Source organism: Nipponia nippon, unplaced genomic scaffold, assembly GCF_047370975.1.
Source record: "Nipponia nippon isolate SJK-2023a ecotype South Korea unplaced genomic scaffold, ASM4737097v1 scaffold_4, whole genome shotgun sequence".
NCBI lineage: Eukaryota > Metazoa > Chordata > Aves > Pelecaniformes > Threskiornithidae > Nipponia > Nipponia nippon.
In genome coordinates, this window is record NW_028262358.1 from 20807736 (window position 1) to 20829533 (window position 21798).

Sequence of the window (21798 nt, forward strand, 5' to 3'; positions counted from 1 at the left end):
TCCATCTAACGTCCATCCTAACTCTCCCGAGTAAAACAACACTCTTGCCATTCTGACTATAATACTCTCCCAGAAGGCGAAGGGGAAAAAACCCATCGATATCAAAAGACACCGAAGTTACAGAAATTATTTACCTTGCAAAGAAAAAGAGCGCACCATGCTGAAAACTATATGGAGAATTGGGTCTTTCTGTCCTGTCTCAAAAAGATAGTCTCGCACATTCATGAGACTTGCATTTTATATTGCCACCTTACATTGTTTCCCCCTCAGCTGCCTGTATCTCATGCGTTTGCATACAGCACCTTCATTTTCTTCCTCACACCTCATGTCCTATGAGAAAGACGCAGCTGGACGAAGCCACCAAGCAACTGGCATGTGGAAATCACAAAGCAGGAGAAAGAGAGGAAAGCCTTATTGCAGCCAGATGTTGTTGCTCTTACTGGAACTCCACACTCAGGAGTCTCATTAGAAAGAATATTGTTCCCAGTTGCAGCCTAACAGTGGAGAGAGATACAACAGAAGTAAAACAAGTTGTCTGCTCATGACAAGAGAACATTCAATAAAAATTTAAATTTGGCACTTCGATATCTTTGAAATGAGCCTTTAGAATTCAATGCCACATGATGCTAAACATGGAATACAACAGTGCACTGCAAATTTTTATGGTTGACAAGAACATTTAGCTGCTCATACTATTAATGCCACCAGAAAGATTATTGGAAGAGAGATAAAAATCTGATGTTTAAAATGTTAAGCTCTTCATGTGTCTGGCTCAAACCGTAACAAATAACTTCGCCCTCTCTAAGGTGATAAGATTCCCTACGATAAGATTCAAGCCACATCCCTGCCCTTCCAGCCCCTGAACCGATTTGCTTCTATTGGCAAAGATCACAGAAAGCCATTCTCCCCCACGCCCCCCCTAATACTAGGTTATATTTCTCCCTGGTTGGCAAGCCAAGCTGGCTGAAAGGTGGACCTGACACATGCCAGAGCCAGTGCAGAGACAAGGCTATCACCCTGGCTTAGCTGCAGTGTGCAGCTTCACCCCCAGAACAGGAAGCATTTAACTGCTTGCTGAAGCATTTGTCTTAATGCTGTCTTTGAAAAAGACATTTTAAAGGTGCGAGTATCTCTTCATTTGTTCTAAAGGGAGCTTGGATGACTAGCACTAAGTCCTTAACCAGTTAAACAGCTAAACTTATCTATGATGACCTCTCTCCTAAACTATTAAGCCGAGGCTGCCCCAGCAAACAGATTCTCCCAACTACTTACTGCAGTACTTTCTGCAGACCCTGAAGTTCTGGCAGTAGCCAACACCAGAGACGACACAGTAAGCCGCCAGATTACAAGTCAAATTCAACACAGCCATTTCTATATTCTTTAAATACCTCTCTCTGTGGAGGACAGACCTTATTTTCTGTTGCTACTTCTCAGACATCCCATATACTTTGTCATTCTTCCTAAACTTGCTTTTTCTCCAGTTTTTTAATGGTGCATTCTCTTTCTTCCTGCTTATTCTGTTCCTCTATGCTTGCAAGAGCATTGTTCCTCCTATCCATACCCGGCATTCTGACAGGCCTTGTTCAAATCAGGACTTAACTTCTTTCAGCCTGCTCACTACTATTAATACTCACTCCTCTGCCATCTCTTTCTCAACTCTACTCAAACTACCAAAATAGTAAAACAAAGTAGTGAATAAATTGGTATAGCAAAGGGGTACTGGACAGCTCTCCCCTTATTAATAAGCCTTTTCATGCCCTAGGGTAGATCTGATGTTTCTTTTCATGTTAGTATCAGCACCAAGTTAATATTTACTTCCATGACACACACAGAACAGAGTCTCCTAAGACAGAGGACGACTTTACTGCTTTGGGTAAAATTTACGCTGTAAAAGGCTACATTTCTGTTCAAAACTTACTAATGGAAGTTACAGAATCCTTAGAAAGCCAGTGAAAAAAGTATATATTGTACATGAGATACTGTAAATTGAAATAATAGAACAGACACGAAAACATAATAGTTGCAAAAGATACAATCGTAATTTACTTAAGTTCAGCTTGGCTGTGCACATTCTACGTAAGAACATTATTCCCAAAAGGTGAACATAAAAAAATCAAGTATAAACATTTCAATTGCAAAATCAGGATGAAACTCTCAGAAGCTACCCAGACTTTCAGTGACTCTCAGATCACTGCTTCTTGCTTATGACAGGTGGGTTTCTGTAGGAACACTATTATCATCAGTCAATTACAGCTAAATCACTGTGTAACTAAGGTTATACTGTGCAGATGAACCCATCAAATTCCACACCTGTTCAGACAGACAATTCAGTAATTCCATCTGAGCAGTACTTTTTTGCTAGAAGTGCTAGTTTGCCCTAGCTCAAATCACTACCAACTTCTAATAGCCTAAATGAAGTAATCTGGTCTTTTTCTCATTGCCACTTAACCCCAAATCACCAACAAGAAAGTTTACTCTGGCAAACACCACTACTGGCACTCTGTACCCAGGCCAAGCAGCAAGCACAAGAAACCAGTTTGGACACAGTGAAGCCCTGGCTACCCAGTCCCTGGATCCCCCCTTCCTCCTGATCACCCAGAACATTTCAACAACTTCAGCAGGTTTTCCACGGGACATTATTGTGACTACAGCATGATACAGAATAAGCAATCTTCATCTTACAGCACTTTAACAGTCTCCAGCTTCTCCCATGAGTGTGAAGCTATGGATTAATATTTTATTTGTCAAAGACAAAGTCCACATGCTAATTTTTATCAGATTTTATTGCCATCCTCTCCCAAGACCAACTCAAATATTTTTCCCCAAAAGTATTTTTAAAATTAGATCTTGTAAGCAACATATAAGTTATTTCCCTTAGAAGCAGATTCCCATTTAGTGCAAGTTCAAGATACTAAAAACCCATCTAAAAAGCACACTGATTCCTCGGGTAGTTGATTCCTTATTAATGGAAGTATTAAAGCTCAAAATTGTATCTCTTTTCAAATACCCAAAACAGCTCTGTAACAAAGCAGCAAACTGTAGTACAGCATTAATATGGCACCGTCTCCTTTCAGCAGATAATTTCATTTCAGCAGTACAAATTTTACCGTAACTACCTTCCACTGCTTCTCCCCTCTCAAAGTTTTTCTGTTTCATAACATTCTGGAAACCCAACATCTTGCTTTTAAACAGGTTCGAAAAACTGGCCTATGGCCAACTTGCAACTGATACTCCAGTTTAAATACCTTCCCAGCAAAGTTGCACAAACTTCAAAATACTCTGGGATCAGTCATTAAAATGTTTTTGTTTCAGTTACAACACTAATGAAAACCAAATGTCTAAATTTATTTTAGCTAGCTTAATGGTCTAGGGACTTCGCTTAAGAGAAAGGTCTGAATCAACCCTCATTTACCCAACTGAATAGATTAGTCAGTACAACATTGTAGAGAGATATGGATAATACTTTAAAAAGGTTTAATTATAAGAGTATTTCAGCCACAGATTTAATTAAGGAGGCCCAATTAATTGCCTCAATTTGATTCTTCTTCTCTAAAGTCTTCAATTACAGGGCACCTGAAACTATGCACTTTTAGCTGCAAGTTTACAAGGTTCAATTTGCAAACAGATTTAAGACCCAAAACTAATGCTACAGTACAGGATAAGCTATTGCAAACTGGATGTTTTTACTATCCAAATAAGGTACACAAAAAACTGCCTGAAGTTTAAGCCTTCCCAAAGTGCCTGCTTGTAAAAGATTTCACTGTGTTATGCAAGTGTATCTTTAAGTTAACACACATGTTGCATTCAGCAAATGTAGGAATATTCTGGGTGGGAATCCTAGAGTACTAACTGAAATGCTTCATACAAAGCTGTCTTTCAGCTAGGAGTCATGACATTCTGCTGCTGGTTTAATCCATACCCTCTACAATTAAGCCAGCGAATTCGATGCTGGTTTTGTACAGGCTTAGCAATCTATAATGACCATTTACCTCTAAATTCATTTTAGACCACTTTGTATGTACTTCCCCATAACAAAGAATATCCAAGTTCTGCTAAAACAAAATCAACATAGGTTGACACAAATATCTGCATTTTCAGTGACAACATTGTTGACCATCATATGTATCTCAAGATATTTAAAGCGTGCACCACCTGTTTCCAACTAGCATTCAAACTGTTCAACCACACAATTAATGACAGCTGCTAAAAAGTCTAAAGTATCAGGGAACAGAAATAAAAGTTTAACAACAGCTATGTAGGATTGAGGCAAACCAGAGTCTTTTGCTAAGTATGAGTCATTATAATACATATAATGCTCTAGTAACATATATTTGCATTTCACAGCATTCTCTTCAAGACCATTGTAACTCAAAAGTTAACAGTTTTGTTGTCTGCAAGAATGCCAGTCTGTGTGTAACAACTGATCCTAGGACAGGACAGCAAACAAGCTGTCTGTGCACTTACAGAGTCATACATATTTAAGAAATCCCTACCAAAGACTTTCTAGTACTCATCCCTAACATGTACATCCATGCTATTTAGCCAGGAACATATAAAACAGAGCAAATAACCTGCTCAAGAGGTGATACCAAGCGCACAAATACCAACCTAAAAAGAAAAGTTGAGATTCAGTCATTTAAAAATCACTTGTTTATTCCCTAAAATATGTAAAAACTGATAGATAGCAAGAAATTAAAGGTTATAGATCATTGATCACGCAGGAAGTAGGCTTTACAACACCAATTCTAAACACATTGCCACTTTATTTGAAAGTGCAGTTTACTTATGAACACCAACATTCTTACCATTCTTTCAAAAGTATGTAGAACTCTCCCTGTGTAGACATCCTTCTTTCTAGCATGTCAAGACATTGAAAAGAGTAACTTTTTATAGGCTTATTTCAGAGTTTCACAAAAACATCACATGCTTACAATAATTCTATTTCACATATTTAAGAGGTTCCTTTTACAGAAATTAGACGATAGAATTCTAGTACTAAATAGCTGATAAATGTTTTCCTGTTAATCCCAAAAGGAAGAGAACGGACTAATACAGGACAAAAGGGATACTTTAGACTACTACATTTACGTTTCACAAAAAAAACCCAATATAAAAAGCATTCAAGGCCTTGGATCTCTGCCTTCGTCACGACTTTGAGGTGTATAGATAATGGACATCACATCAAGAGCACCAGAAGCAAAGAATTCTTAAAGTTTCAGCTACACTACCTCTAAAAGCAACAGCAAACATAATTAAATAGTTCAGCTATTTAAATGCAAATGAAAAAGCATGTTAAGAATAATTTCTTATTTAAATGCACATGAAAAAGTATGTTAAGAATAATTTCTTATTCCTCTTTCTTCTGTAAATCTACACACCTGCTCTTCACCACTTTGAGAGAATCAAGATATAACATTTATCCACATAAGCAAAATAACTATGTAAGAGAAAAGACCGAGCAGTATGAATTCGACCACACCCTTCAAGAAACTAACTATAAAAATACCATTTCTCAGTATGAATTTTCTCAAAAGCTGGCAGCCTTACAGAACAGTCACATACATAGCTCTAGCCAGCAAAGAGGTCCTCTTTTGACATTTCAAACAGATAAAAGAACGCCTTCATTTAATAAATTAAGATAGGCAGGTATGCTCAGTTTCTCTCAGGCATTCGGCACTGAAGATTAATTCAGAGCATGTGGATCAAACACGCGATACCCCCAGAGATCAAGAATAACAAATCTCTGCAAGAACACAGTTGGAAAGAAGTTCCCGCTATCAAGTACTGTTTGCACAAAGCAGCACAGAAGTGCAAATCATGAGCTCTCAGGAGACTCCCACATCCCATCTGCACACAAGGGGAACTTTAAGTTTTAAACCTAACCTATGATTTGGGAGAAACCTCTCAAAAGTGTATCTACTAAACAGTAACAGACATTCATTCCTCTCTCATAGGAAAATAACAACATCAAAAGCAGATTATGGAGAAACAACAATACTGAAGAATTAAGTCTCAAATTCCGAATATTAAGACTGATTTTTATGGCTCATCGAACAAGCTTCAATTTCTTGCATGAAATCGGGAATCTTTTACGTGAACGCACTGTGAGGAAAAAATGGATAAATACTAAGTCTTCCCCAGTGAAGCAGAACCTAACACTTTCCATAGATTGAGCATTTACTTTAATGCCTCATATACTTGGTTTAGTTCAAAACATACCTCATATCACATGAGCTGTTCCAGAACAGTAACATGGAGGCAAGTATAGCCTAAGAACAAGGTGGCTGCTCAGCTTCTTTCGTATCGACACACTCACAGAAGCAGTCACCCCTGAGCGAGCCACGTTCCGAGTTAGTATCTCTTTTTTCCCCCGACACTCTGCATCTGAAGTGTTTCCTCACTGTGCACTAAGGGTTAATCGGAAAACATTTAATAGAGATTGCTCCGTGAATATTTAGGATCTTGATGGCTGGTAGCGTCAGCTTTGGAAGCTAGCTCTTGGGTCAGGCCAAGAGGATTGATGGAAAATGAGGTAATCCAGCAGATGTATATAGCGCTTCGGGTTTTCTTCCCCTGTCACTAGCCCAAGTGGCTTTTCCGTCTACAGCACAATTTCCAAGTACGGAAAATAGACATATGGTATAATTAGAAAAAATACAAGGTGGCTTTTACCTGGAAATGTACTTGGAAAGTAGGCTTCAACTGACGTAAAAGCAGACTAACCCAAGAGCGTTTGGTCACTGGTGATTACCAGCAGAGAGACAGTTTGATATTGTTAAGACAACACCTAATATAATTAAATAAGCATAGACTGCAAAAGGCATTCATCCCCAAGCACTGTCATTATATAACATCCTGCTGAATTTGCACATTTGTGGTATATGGGCTATAATACAGCCAGCAAGGCAAGCCATACCATATCAGGCCTCAAAACCCAAAGCTAGAAATCTGTTTCTCAGCGATTCCAGGGACTATTTTCACAACTTCATTTAATCCTAGACACATGACAGTACCCTCTTCAAATCCATGCCCACTTTATTCCCAAGAGGTTGAACTTCTGTCAAAGAAAACTAGACTACAGCTTGCCTCACTGTTCTGCAAAACAAAGGTTCCCTCCCTGACACGCACTCATGACTGGATGTTTGGCTACGAGGAAGGACCCAACTAAACTGTATGTCCCAAACAGGTGCAGAAAGTACAGAATGTGTGTTTCACATTCTGAATGGAAAATGAAGAAGTTTAATGGTGGTGGCTGCTAAGTGGTATTTATCTTGCATGAATCATTTGAGATATTTTGCACTACATCTACAAAAGCAATGAAAGAGCTCTTCTATTAACAGACCTAGTTTATAACACATCTATCTCTGTACCTACCACTTCACAAAGATACCTCTCTTGCTATTGCTATGGATACCAAACCCATAGAACATCTTGTTACCTCCATTTGGAAACTCAGCTTAGACGTACTGCACTAAAATTAGCACACAGGGTATTTTATCTACACATTTTCAAATAGACAAGACACTCCTTTGTAGAGATGTTTCAGGTTTGTGGAACACACAAGGTGTAAGACTACCACACTTCTGTCAAAATACCTTTAATAAGCTTTACATGTGAGAGAACTTGAAAACAAGGTTGACAGTAGAGCTAGTATGGGAAGTGATTGGTACACAGCACTGTGCTACACAGATAGGAGATCTTCAGATAAAAGATCATGCCCAGGCTTCTCCCCCGCTCAAGAAACCTGCCTTTGATTATGAAGTAGAAGGGGACAGAAGCATTGTGGCTGTGGAGTTCCAGAATTAAGTTTATCTCATCACATACACAAGGCTCCATTTTACCAAGAAAACTGCTGCTAATTGTTTCTTTTGACCCTTTAAAAATGGTTATCTATCTTTTACAGAGCTGCTTCTTTAATAGGTGTTTTTCTTCCTTACTCATCTTTCACTTTCCACATGAGGACATTCACCTTTCCACTCTTTTCCACTATGTTGCCTCTTGACTTTTGGTTTCTCTTTTGGCTTATTTGACCAAAAAACTAATCACATGTCCTGCGGCAGTTGTTAGCCTTGTCCTTAAGGACTGCAGGGCTTAGAACGAGACATAAGCAGTATTTAGTCTACTTGTATCTTCATTATAACAAAGACAGGGTTCATTTTCTTCAGCTTTCAAACATGCCTGCCCATGCGTCTTCCAGTATGACCTGAGAAAGCAGCAAGTTAATGTTTGACTTCTGTTTTAATTGTATACTTTTTCTAGTGGTTACTTAACAGCAGAGTCTGGTGTGCTGTGCAGATAGTTTGCATGGGCTTAAGAAGTCAGCAGTCCGTATTTCTGAATCAAGATTTGAGGGGTTACATAAACACATTCATCTTTGTGATCCTTATTTTTGGAAGAGGAGAAAAGTAAATGAGTAGTTAGGAAGGAGCAAAGCAAATGGTTTAGAAGGGAGAGCTGACCGAAAACATACAAGTGTTGTATTATGCAAGTAGTCTCTCCTGGACATTTGATCTATGCATGCAGGAGTTTTATGGTTTAATATCCTTGTTATGCCAGCTCTTCGCCAGACAACATTCACCATCCCCTTTTCCCAGATCACAGGAAGTCTAGGACCCTTCCTTGCTTCATGAAGATGTACGAAATACAGCAGGTTTTGCAGTTGCAATACTGCATTCCTCAGTTCCTGGGCACTGCAGTAACGCATATACATTGTCTACCTATTTAAATGCCAATTGACAGGACTCCAAGGTACTGCAGGGCACACAAAATCAGCAGGCTTATTTTACTGCAGAGGGAAAAAAAACAACCTGAACAACTGACAAGCTAGTGCAAAGTAAAGATATACACGTGAACATCTCTGCATTAACTCATTCCAAAGTGAACTTAATCCATTTTCAAAGCAGACAGTAGAATTATGTTCACTGGCCAGTTAACTCCCAATGAGAACAGCATCATTTGGATGCAGAACATTCATTTGAAAATAGCTAGCATGAACCTTCTCTACTTCATTCCTCTGTAAACAAACATTACGAACCTGACATATCCATGGCAACTTCTGCTGTGGAAACCAGAATTCAACATAACCTTTTAAAAAATCATGCCAGTTCTTTCACAAAGAATTCACTGAAGGAACTATAAACCCTGCAGGGTGACACTGTAATAATAAATCTAAATGTAAACGTCAGTGTAGGCCTAGCTTAAAACCCACACCTGCAGAAAGAAGCCTGCAGGGATTTCAGTCTGATGCTACCAGTTTTTTTTTAAAAAAAAAAAGGTATTTCATTACCCTAAAGACCCCCCACGCCCTCTCACTCTTCAACACTGCTGGTTTGTCAAACCAGAATGAAGTCATACTAGCATGGCCCCCAGCCTCTTAGGGAACTGAAATTAAAGAAGAAATCCATAGGATAGTTGTATTGCTATAACAATACTAGAAGTCAAATCAGTTTATACTGATGCAGCCTCCTCACGTAGAAAAGTTAGGCAGTAAACAGAATTGGGATTCCAATAAAATTTAAATTCTGCAAGCTTTCTGTACCCTTATAAATCATGAATGGAGCCAAACAACTATACCATACCTCTCAAGTCTTTGAGAAAGGAGCTTTCTTCAAGAGCAGTGAGGAAGAAAAAAAGCAAAGGAAGAAAACAAGAGGCTGCATTTTCCATATACAACGACTAGGGAAAATATGACAGTAAGTTCCACTGTGATAGGTATTTTTAACCTACCAAAATTTTAATGGTTCTTCTTTAATCTGAAGATACTGTAGCAGAATTCATCAAACAACCTAAGAATCCATGAATGAAAACCTTGGGCTTACATACTAACATTTAATGCAGAAAGAGATACACGTCTGAGTTTTCATCTCTGTAGCTACAGACAAAAATTAATCCTTACAGCATTACGTTCTGTGTGTAGAAAACAAGGCCAGGAATTAAATATGCCCTTCAGCAAATCATAATTCAACATCATATCTAAGATTATGATGCTAACAGTTCTGTCTCCCAGGCCCAAGTTCCTGCTACCAGACTACACTGCCTCTTATTCATGCATCTTAATTGCTCGTTTTAGGAAAAAAGGGCATGCAAGATAAAGGCTGGTATCTGCTAATGAGGGAATGTTTTATTTTATATCTTAACTCTAACTCAGAGTAATGAGCAAAGCAGCCTGAAATCTCAGAATCTGATAGCAAACTTACCATAGGGGTTGAAGAGTCTAATTTCTCCCTTGTCCCCAAAGCAATTTTGTATGAAACTGGGGAAGAAAGAAGATTTTAGAAGTTCATAGCCACCAGTATACACTCAGTGTATCAACTGGAAGATATTTACAGTCATGAAATGGAAGTGAGCCAGAAGATTTATAAAAGTATTTCCCCCCTCTCCCCCAATGCAATATTACTTTTCTTTGAAGAGCAGGGAGTGGAAATGAGGGAGTATAGATGTGTGATTTTCATTACAAGACCCATTAGCACAAAATGAGAAAGTGATTAACATGGGCCCGATGCTATTAACCACTTTGATACCTTTTTAATTTGTATGCCCCTGCTTTCTAGAAACCCTTCTAGGATTTTCTAATACTATAAAATAATGGTTGGAAAGGAGCTCAATAAATCAGCTAATACACCCTCTCAGGACTGGAGGAGGAAAGCACGGTCTAGACATAGTTAATCTGTGCCTTACAAGGCACTCTAAAAATGGAAATACCACAGTCTTCCCAAGCAATCTGTTCCAGTCGTTCACATTTTTTTTCTAGTGTCCATTTACACCATCTTTGTTACAGTTTAAGCACATTGATGACAGAACCACTGGTGGAGTGGCTAGAGTGAAAAATGCTCTCCTCTCTTGTTTATATCCCACCTGAAAACAACTCCTCCTTCTCCCTGTAGTCTTCTGTTCTTTAATGGAAAGAGTTCTAAACCTTTCTGTGAATAAAAAAATTACACTTTCAAGCCTTTGTTCTCTTTACTTTCCTCTATACTCTCTCAAAGTACTCTAGCTTTTCTGAGGTGAAATGCCTAAGCCTAGAATGAAGGACTATCACGTGATTTATGGAAAGTTATCCTGCTTACATATCACAGTACATCTGACTTGTTTGCAACATCTGTGTAACAGAATCACATCCAGTTTGTAAACTGCAACATCACCAGATCCTTTGCACAAAACTCATTCTACTCCCCCCACTGTCTACTTCTACAGAGATCAATAAATGGAGGATCTTGAGTCTTGTCCTTATCCAAAAGGCATATTCTTCCCCAGACTGCTTCTCCACTTTCTTGAAATCATTCTGAACCCTAACCATGTTTTCCAACGCACTTGCAGCAATTCCTAGCTTGGTACCATCTGCTGCTAATATTGCATAGCCGTAATGTTTCACTTAAGCTGAAATTAGTGACAGAACCCTGCAGAGACCATTCAGTCTAGACATCCTCTGGTCTGACAGTGATCCACAAAACTATTTAAGGCTTTTCACCAACTTTACAGTATTTAGAGAAACATTTCCTTCCTTTTCATATGGACAAAATCATTAGAATAGCTCATTAAACTAAGAACATATTTGTTTCTCCCAAACAAGCCTGGCTATCATGTCAGGAAAGGAGATTTGACTGCTTGTGAATTTTCTTTTGAGAAAATCCACATTTATGTTTAACACCTTTATACTTCTTCCTTGAAGAGCTTACCAAATAGTTCATACGTGTTGCAATGTTTTTGCCAGTGGTCTCCAGTTCTCTAGTGGTTCTTTTCCACCTGCTCCTCTTAGATACTGGTACTGGCTTGGCTTCTCCCGCTCCTTAAAGAACTTTATCTGTCAACACAGAAACTGATAATGGTTCTGAGACCAGGAATCAGGTGAAGCAAAGTAACCTTTTTTGAATTTCACCTGCTTTTCAAATTAGCACTTTTATAAGTGTTCCTCATTATTTTTGTTATCTAAGGAAAGTTCCTACACTGATGTTTCTAGGGTCAGGTATAATCGCAGCTTATCCTGCAATAAAGATAAATCTGAAGCAACAAGTGCACTAAACATACAGTTTTCTCAGCATCATGTTACATTTCTTTACTCAGTAACAGGCCAACCCCTTCCTCTTCTTACACCATATAAACTATTCTAGAAGTACACTATCTTAATTGCAGTAAGCATAAGAGGATGCCCTTAGTATCAAACATGCCTGAACAGATACAGAGAAAGAGCTGGCCCTGTAGAAAAACCTCTCTAGAGACAGGAACACACTAATGTAAACAGCTTACTTATACATATTGTATAGTATAATGTCTTTGTATCATGCATTTCTATTATTTAACCATATTTACCTTTTAATCTTTATTCTAAAATTGTTTAACATAACTTTGTCTCAGTGTTAACACTCTCAGCCAATATGTGCTCTTAACCAAATTTATAGAAAGAAATGCATACTTTAATGAAAGCATGAAACCAGAAATTTTAAATATTTTTTTGAAAAAAGGTTCATCCAAATCTTTTCCAAAAAGGCTGCAACCCATTGATTTCTTCAAATATTTTCACCTCTCAGCTCTTTTATTAGTTGTCCACACCCTAACTTAGTAAACACCCAGCAGCATCTCACATTCAAGTTATCAATAGTGCAGTTCAGTAAACTGAGAAAACAGTCTTGTGTTACAGGTGGAAACAATCTAATGGATCATCAAATACATCATTAGTGCTAAATGAGGTCTCTTGCCTCTTGTTCTGGTTGATCTGTACCGATCATGCTGCTGTACATCTGACCGTGTGCTGAACTCGTTCAACTTGCTAACTAGAAAGCTAACCTAAGCCAGTAGTTTTCTGCTGGCTTAGCAAATTGTATAGCCTTATGCCATGAGCACATAAGGAGAAAGCAAGACCACGTTACTGGGCTTGCACGCTGTAGTAGGAAGTTCTGATTCATATTTCCCAACAAGTGCTGTCATCCCAACCTAGAACATTACCCACAGTAAGAGCACAGCTGCTGCACGTGGCAGCCACATCTATAACTAAAACTACTTGATATTGTTAGTTATAGACAGACTCTCGGGAAGCTAGTCTATACAAGTCTGAATTCACTGAAAGAAGGTAACTGCGAGAAAGAAAAATTTAAGCAGTGGAGCAAAACTGCTGCATCAGTTCCTACGACTCCCACCTGCCCTTCTCCATGTAATAACCACGAGTGCTTGTTTTTGCCCATGTTTTATTACACTAAATAGTAAATCATGGAAGACTACTCAGAAGCAGCTCACACATAAGATATAACTATATCTTATTAAGAACTACCAAAATATTTACTTTGTTCAATCTTTTCACTTAACTATATTTCCGTTATCTACTTTGCCCCAGTCACTCTGCATAGAGCTGTAATACAATGGAATAAATTTGTAACAAAAATATGAATACAAGTTTCCAGGACAGGCAAACAAGATACCACAGAACATCCTCTTAACAGGGTTGACAAAAGAGCTGGCATTAAGCCTTGAAGAGCAAAGCAGTATAATCATTCTGGGATATCACTCAGACCCACTGTTACCAGTTTACTGTATTTTAACTTGGAACCTTTGACACTAAGGCAGCAACCACCAGACCCTTCCCTGGAACGGAGAGGGCAATATTGAAAGGTAGGGTAGGCAAGAGGGAGCTCTTTTACATTACTCTTGGACCTCAAAAGTAGGAGGAGGCCTCAGTGTCTCATAATCCCATTATTATAGCTTCAGTTTGTGGGTTTTACAGATTTAGCAGCCTAAGTTCTAAAGGCAGCAAGGAACTCTGAACAGTATATTCAAATCGCCTTCGGGGGTTAGAGGAAACAATGCCAATTTAAGAAAAAACAAAAACACGTTTGGCACAAGCAAGCAGATGCTAGTTTGTCCTGCCTAGACAGTAAAAAAAAGATTAGAAATTCATATATTTCTGAAAGCCAATAACCTCTTTATTGGACATGTTATTGGTAAAGCTGTGACAAAGTTAAAGAGCTTTGCAAAGTAACAGATTTTGAAAAGCCAAGAAGAGAAGGACAAGCCCTCCCCAATCCATCCACCATCACACATCAGTGATCAAAAACTATTTGAAAAAAATCATTTAAAAACCTCTCAATTTCCCCAGAAAGCAGTTCGGTTTGTAGGACTCAACCATGTCCAAGGTAATAACAAACAGCCATGTGACCCTCTCGTGGAAAGGCCATAAAAAAAAAATACATCTGGAGTTCGTGTTGGCCAGACAAATCAATATACTTAGCCATAACTCAGCTGCACTACTTACAAAGCAAGTAATTGTCTTCCCACTAATGACATCTCTACAATTTTTAACAGAGAACAAGTTGCCAAAGTACTGACTTTGCAGCTGATCTTAAACTGGCTTTGCTTGACAGCAGATTAAGCAGAGAAAAACAGTTTACTGGTACAACAGTTAAGCAGTTACACATAAAAAAGCCAGTTACAGTTCACAGTCAACCATAACTACTTTCTTCAGCTGTCTTAATGTATAAATATTATTACACAATGATATATTTACAAATACTATACTCTAAAAACCTTGAGACAAATCTTGCTTTTTCATTTCGTGAAGTTTCACCATCAAAGCAAACACATGATAACTAATTCAGGCCCACAAAATTTCTAGGACTATTGAAGATCTTTGACTTCACTGTCACAGCAGGGAGTTCTAAACTATATTAATGATCTGATTTTTAGTTTTAATAATGATTTTGTTTTTAATTTGATTATGTTTTTATAAAGGTATCAGCATGCCATACATTTCACATGATTTAACTTCAAAGGGTTAAGATTAAGTTACTGAATTCTTGCAATACCTGCTGTAGTTTTTCATGGTATTAAAGAAGCTATCAACAATAAGTGAGAACATATGTTTAAGACTAGGGCAAAGTTTATTTCAAGAGGCAAAAATTCCCTTCAGCTTTATATAATTATTTTGAACAGCATATGTATTAAAGAAAATATTTTACCTTACTTACATATTCAAACTATGTAGCATTGTACTCTGTAATTTTCCAAGCCCAAAACATCATTAACTGCAGCAATCTTTAATTAATTACTTGGTTCTCAAAATCCCCCTCTTCCTTCCTCCCACCCAAAGATATCTCCACACCACCCAGTTTTTATGCAACTTTAAGAACTACTGCCCAACAAGGGTGTTTCAATATTAAATATTTTTACCTTTGGAAATGGATCCTATCAATCAGCTGTATTGCTGAGCATAGCAACTATTTTCAGCGAACAAAAAAGGGAGAAAAATCATAAGAAAGTCTTTTAAGTTCACATCAAGTCTAGAAGCATCTTCAGTCCAAGCCTGTAGGTATCAAGCACCCACTATGTCTTACAATTAATAGGAAAGTGCAAAACAGAAGACCACGGATTAAGCCTTGCAAAAAAAAAAAAAAAACCACCACAAAAACAAACCCCGAAAACCTCAGCTTTCATTCCAGCACTACCCCAAAGCACAAGCATAATCTGAGCTGTATCATTCCACTCACACTCCAGGTCAAACGGATTTTGTGTTTACAAAATGTGCCTTCTCAAATCTCATGACTGATGCTCCATCCTGTGTATAAATATTTAATCACAGACAAGCACTTCACGAAAGGCAGCTTGAACACGTATCAGTGGTAAATGCATCTCCCCTAAGCTAAAACATAGAAAAATTCTTGTTATATATACAATTAAACATTGCATTGGTAAAGAAGCCTTAAAGAGCTGCGCATTGAAAGAACCAATTCTTAAGTTAGTCATAATGACTAAAATATTTTTAAAGCATACTCATTGATCAGACAGGTACAAGTCACAGGAAGATGATGCCACTGTACTTAAACATTAAAACCTGAAACAACGCTCATCAATACCCACTCAGCAAAACAGCAAATGTGATACTTCTGAAAAGCAAGCCACAAGCACAGTACTAGCTGTGGCAATAAAACTTACTGCCTTCGAGATTTACTCCTTGGTACAGCTCCAACAGGCACGTCTTAAGACATGCAAGGATGGCAATGGCATAGAGAAATACCAGGGAGTCTAAAACAAGGCTGTTTACAGCCCTTGACCAACCTTGGTTACATAAAGACAGAAGATAAAGAACTAAAGCTCCAGGGGGGAGGCTGAGATTCTTAACAATCCAGGAATAGTAATTGTTTAATTTCTAAATGCTATGGTTCTGCACAAAAAAGCACTATTGCTGAGCCTGCACACTTCACCCGAGAATGTAAATGTTTTCAGATGACAAGGGAAACATTTTGTCCTATTAAAGCCTGAGATATCTCCTTCCCATTTTAGCTGCATGTCAAGTTCATTAACAAGGAGAAACTATACAAGACTAAAACACAGTATCCATCTGCTAATAGTTATGGCTTAATTTACTCAGTTTTATTAATTTGTGCTACATAGTACAAGAGTTATGTTGTACTACAGACAGCACAAGAATGGTTTTATCATGCTGTGTTTGTCTGTTTCTACAAAAACAACAATGCTACAGATTAAGATACACAGCAAGACCTTTCTTCAGAGACTTGAATGCAGAAGGCTAACATTATTTCCAGTCATAGGTTGATTATACCAATGCACCAGAAAGCAAGCTTTTCATCTCTACCATAGAGGATAAAGATGGGGGGGAGGAATAAAAACAGGGAGGGCAGAAAAAGCGTTTCATTCACAGCTGCTGTAAGCTGAGCACACTGTGACCACCACTCTGGGCTCTGCACCACTGAGGACACCCAGCATGGCACCCCACCCTCTTGAGGGTACCCATACAGCTCCTCTCATTTTGGGCTGCATGCCTTAAGCTGTCCCCATACCACAAATCCCTCAGTTCCCCACCTCAGCACTCAGGTCTCCCCTTGCAGGGACGGGCTCCGCATGCCCCTTTTCTCATCTCCCTCCACACACCTTATAGTCACTGGCTGTTCTTCTGGTGCCTGTCACTCCTTTCAGATGTATTTCTACTTAATTTCAAGTGGCACTTTCCTGTCTATATAACAACCAGTTCCTCCCTCCGTCTCTCCTCAATGCCACCTTCCCCCCCCAGAAAACTTTATTCTTGCAAGGTCTGTGCTACCCTACATCACCACTAGCAATCTTTAGTCTCCCGTGACCCTGGCTTCGTCCCACTCCATTTCCCAACACCTCTTTCCTTGCTTTTCTTTGCCCCGCTCGCCTGGCCTGATGCTTCCAATTCCAGATCTTTTCCTTCCCAGTCCACCATCTGACACTGGTTCTCCTTCCCCACAACTCTCCCAGCCAGATTTATTTCTGTTAATATTGTATGCTGGAGAATCTTCCACAGAGCAATTTAAACTGCTATTAATAAGCAGAGAGTAAAGGTCAGCTTAGGAAAAAAAAATCTTTCACCTTTATAAAATTGCTTCACACAGCTCAGGGCTTCTCAACCAAGGAATCCTCTCTGTTATTCTAGCTTTCACCAACTCAGCTGGACTGTGCTCCTTGATGTCCAGAACATTTCTCAAAAGCTCTTGACTTGTTGGATTTGGTGTTCCAAAAATTATGTGACAGATAAAATTCATACTTTGACTACCACAAGCCTCAAAAATCAGAATTCAGATGGAAATTTCATGTGGCTGTTCTATTAATGTCAAGACACACGCAACAACAGCACTAGCGTATCACACCTCAAGAAGAGGTCCCCTTAAAAGAGTAAGTTACTGTAACAGGGGTCTCATTTTCACAGTAAAGCTAGAAAGTATTTTGTTTACAAAAAACATTCATCTGTTAATAGTTATTTGTATTAAAATCTTCAGTGTCAAACAAGCAGTAGTTAAAAGTTTTGACTATTCTAGCATTACAGTCTCACTGAATGTACGATTCAGAGTCTACAATCTACTCTTACACCAAAGTGAAGGCAGCCTGCTTGCTTTTTATTTTTTAAATATAGGAACATTTTCACACCTTCCCATAGTGTTTAATTTTTGCTGCACTTCTCACCAAAACCCAGCTGACTTTGTAAAAACTGCCCACAGGAAGTCACACTAAACTCAGAAATACCATACGGTCACTGAACAAGAAAATAGCCATGGTTACCAAACCAAATTCATGCCATTGATCACTTTAAAGAGAGATAGTTGTAAGCTTCCTAATTATCTGAGGTGATTATTATGTATTTCAAAGTTTGAAAGTAATTCTATACTTCTATCAAAGCTAATAAATCAATCATCTCTGTTAAAGGCTTAGAGGGAAAGTAAAGCTTACTGCTCAAATCTATGGTCAACATATGAGAAGCATTACTATGAAAGCCATTCAAAAAACCTCCTCATGGGAAAGGGTAACATTATGAGAACTAAGTGTTTTCACATGTTCTTTTTACCTTTGTTCTTTTATAGTCTTATTTTTCACCTCTTCTACGGCAAGATTTTTTTTGGAGGCTACTAATCTGAATTCCATCTCTTTCTTCTCAAGGCCCCTTGGGACCACTCTCCCCCATCAATGTCTTTTGTTCCTGCTACAGTAATTCCCTGATCAGTCAAAAATAGCTTCACATGGCATTCTTCAACAGAGTTGGGAATCTGCAATGGTAGCAGATTTGGAAAGGAGGAGTAAGGGGGGAAAAAAAAAAAAAATCATTTGAAGGAAAAAACCCTACTTTCTCAGCAATGTTGTAAGCCTGTCTGCTAAAAAATAGAGAACAAGCTTCATCCTGAAATCGTGCCTCTCATGCATTACTGAGCACGAGAAGGCAATCAAATTGAAGCAAAGGTACTTACTGCTCTACACACAAGACAGCCCAGCCACCAACACTGCTCTCTCCGAAGTTCCATGAAGGCAACCAGTCACCACTGCGGTCTTATTTATCGCATTATACAACCCACAAACAACCTTAACTCTGCTACAATGAGTTCAAAAGCAGGTTAAAAAAATGCAAAACCCAATCCTTGCATTTTATTCCCTACATCCCCAAAAGTGGGCAAGACAGGGAGGGACGACACCAATGACACCCTCCTGAGTAATGCTACAAAGTCTCAAATCCTAATGCAGTCTTCCATATTTTGCACCACTATAGCATCAGGTCCCAATTTCAACATCCATCTGCTTTTAACTGACATACACATTTAAGCTTCTAATCTCAAAATAACTGTGTCCTCAAACTAGGCTATTATATTACTACAGGATATTACTCACTTTGCTGTAAAGGAGGAAATAAATCTTTCTGCAGAAATTGATTTTCCTTTCTATTTAATGCCTTTCAAAATATTTTATACAATCATGGTGTAGTTCAACTATTCCATTCCTAAATAGAATACCAGTGTCAAAGGATGTTGTGTTTTGTTACTTTAAGCTTAGCATTTAAAGATAATTACTTAAGCAAAAAGAGCCCCTGGATGTTTGTTTGCCTCTTTAATTTGTACCTCAGCTCACTTGTACATTCAGCAATCAGCACAGCAGCATCCCAATACTAGTTGCAGTTTCTGGGAGCTACTGAAAAACTAAAGCAGCACAAGTCATTTATTTTACATTCGGAGTAAAATGTAAATATATGTAAAATAAATACAACTTATGAATGTTATAAACATTATGACATACTGTGAATGTTTATAAGCATTATTATTTGTTAGAGTCAACAACTTACTGGTTACAAACTTAAGTATTTGCCACAAGAGTCTATAAATGCTGATGTTTTAAGTATTTATGTTTTCCTGATACACATTTCCCCACTCCAAAGACTAGTACCCCCCCCTCCCCCGGCTGTTTCACACAAGATCTCGTCCACCTCCATCACTGTAGGCTCTTATCCCTTTGCCCAGTTAGGAAATCCCATCTTCCTCCCAGTCCCTGGCTGTCCCAAGTGCTTTCTTGCACCTTTATTGCCCTGCAATTCCACCAGTCAACACTTTTAAAGCTGAGCACATTTATAAGCCCACTGACAATTTGGATGGCTTCTCCTAAGTGTTTGTTACTATTTTACAGGCTTGTCTAAGTCAGACATTCTATAACAAGCCACCTGCAATTCTGATCGGACAGTTCTTGTTCATATAAAATACAGACACGCTACAGACACACTTTGAGTAACTACAGTTCCTCATCACTCTCCTGAAAAGAGCTGGCTCTCATTTGCTGACGGACAATGTGAACTATCAACTATTCTACACCTCCATATTTTTCAATCTTATCCAGAGGCTGAGAAAACAGACGGAGGGTCCTATTGCCTTCCTCACAGAAGTGTTTTCAATTAAACTTATAATATCCTCTCCTCCTCTACTAGGAGAAAGATGGGAAGAAACCACCAGGTGAGCTGTCCTTCATGTGGGAGCTAGCCCATTCTGTAAGTGGAATACAGCAATAACTAGCTGCAACAGTTGCAGACGTCATCACTGACAACATGATGACTAGTTACTTGCACTGGATCCGGAAACTAAAGAGGCTTGTACGCTATTCATAACGTACGTATCTCTGGACAGACCTCTGTCTTAATGGTCTCTCCAGTGTATCTCCAGCATTTGCCACCACCACCACTGGAAGCAATGCTTAAGCAGCTTGGTTGTGCAGACAGAAGTCATGAGTTACGGTATCTTAATTTCCCAAGACAAAGGGTGCCATATGAATACCCTTTAGAAACCACTGCCTGTAGACCTTACGTCCTCACAGCCTTTGCTCCTAACAAATAAACCAGGCAGTTCCAAGCAGGGTATGTCCGCACAAAGACCAAAAGCACACGAAAGGCTGATCATATTTCAGTCCATAACAAAAGAAAAAAGTTAGGCACCTGAACACCTTTGGAAAAAAAAAAAAAAAAAGGCCCCAGCTCCCACTAAAATAAACACAAAAATTCAGAAGTGAACGTAAAAAAATAATTCGTTTTTCCATAATGTTTTAAAATAAGGCTCAGAAGACACAAAGGCACCGCTGGCTGCCCAGCGGCTGAGAGGGCAACCACGACCGCCTGCACACCCAGAGCTCTCCCGCCTCCACCGAGGAGAGGCCGGCATCCCGCGGGGACGGGGCGGCGGGCCCGCCCTGGGGAGCGCTACCCCCGGGCGAGGCGGTCCCTCTCCCCGCTACAGCCGCCGGCGGAGCACGGGGCGGGCCACCGCCGCCTCCCCCGAGCCTACTGGAAAGGGCAGGCCAGGGGAGCCGCCTCCCACACGGAGACGGGGCGGGGGGCCCGGGGCGCGCCCGCCAGCCCTGAGGGGCTGGAGGCGGGGGGAGCCGTCCCGGCGAGGAGCCCGGCGGAGGAGAGGCGGGAGGGCTGCCTGCCGCCCCGTGCCGCGCTGAGGGGCTCCGCCGCCACCCGCGCCGGGCTGCCGGGTGCCCGCCGGAGCCGGCTGCGGCTGACGCGGCCAGTACCGCCCTCCCGCCGCGGGGGCCGCACACCTCAGCAGCGGCGGCGGCGCGGAGAGACCGGGCTCCTCTCACCTCACGACCGGGGGCGGGCGGGAAAAGCCGCTGGCCCGCCCGGCGGCGCGTACCTGACAGCTGCCGGCGGCGGGGGAGAGCCCGGAGGCGGCTGGCCGTTGTTGTGGCCCGGGTGGCGGCAGGAAGCGAACAGCCCCCGCGGCGGCGGCGTCTCCACCGTGGCGCAGTTACCATGGGACGGACGCCCTCTCCCTCCGGAAGTCACCGCCGGGAGGGCGGGGAAGGGGGCGGGAGGAGGCGCCATCTTGAGCGCGGCGCCCGGCCCGCCGCCTGCCTTCCGCCATCTTGAGCGTGGCGCGGCCGCAGAGCTCGCCCGAGGGCCTGTCCCAGTCCCCATCCCGGTCCCTCCCCCGGGATGGGTCCCCGGCTATGTCGGGGAGGTGCTACGAATGCGGATTTTCTAAAAACCTCCAAAGAACGACAGCCTAATACACACAGTTTTAAAAAGAG

General features: G+C 40.3%; 1 protein-coding gene across 2 annotated transcripts in view; it reads right to left on the reverse strand.

Moving 5' to 3' along the window:
* DISP1 (dispatched RND transporter family member 1) overlaps window positions 1-21528 on the reverse strand; it is a 92998-nt gene extending 71470 nt beyond the window's left edge. The window contains exon 1 of one of the 2 annotated variants that reach the window (XM_087776310.1): window positions 21402-21528. The gene's annotated coding sequence lies outside the window, so the exon portion shown is untranslated. Of the gene's footprint in view, window positions 1-21348 lie in introns of both variants that reach the window. The other variant, XM_087776312.1, reaches the window with a different exon arrangement.
* Between the last annotated feature and the right edge of the window lie 270 nt (window positions 21529-21798).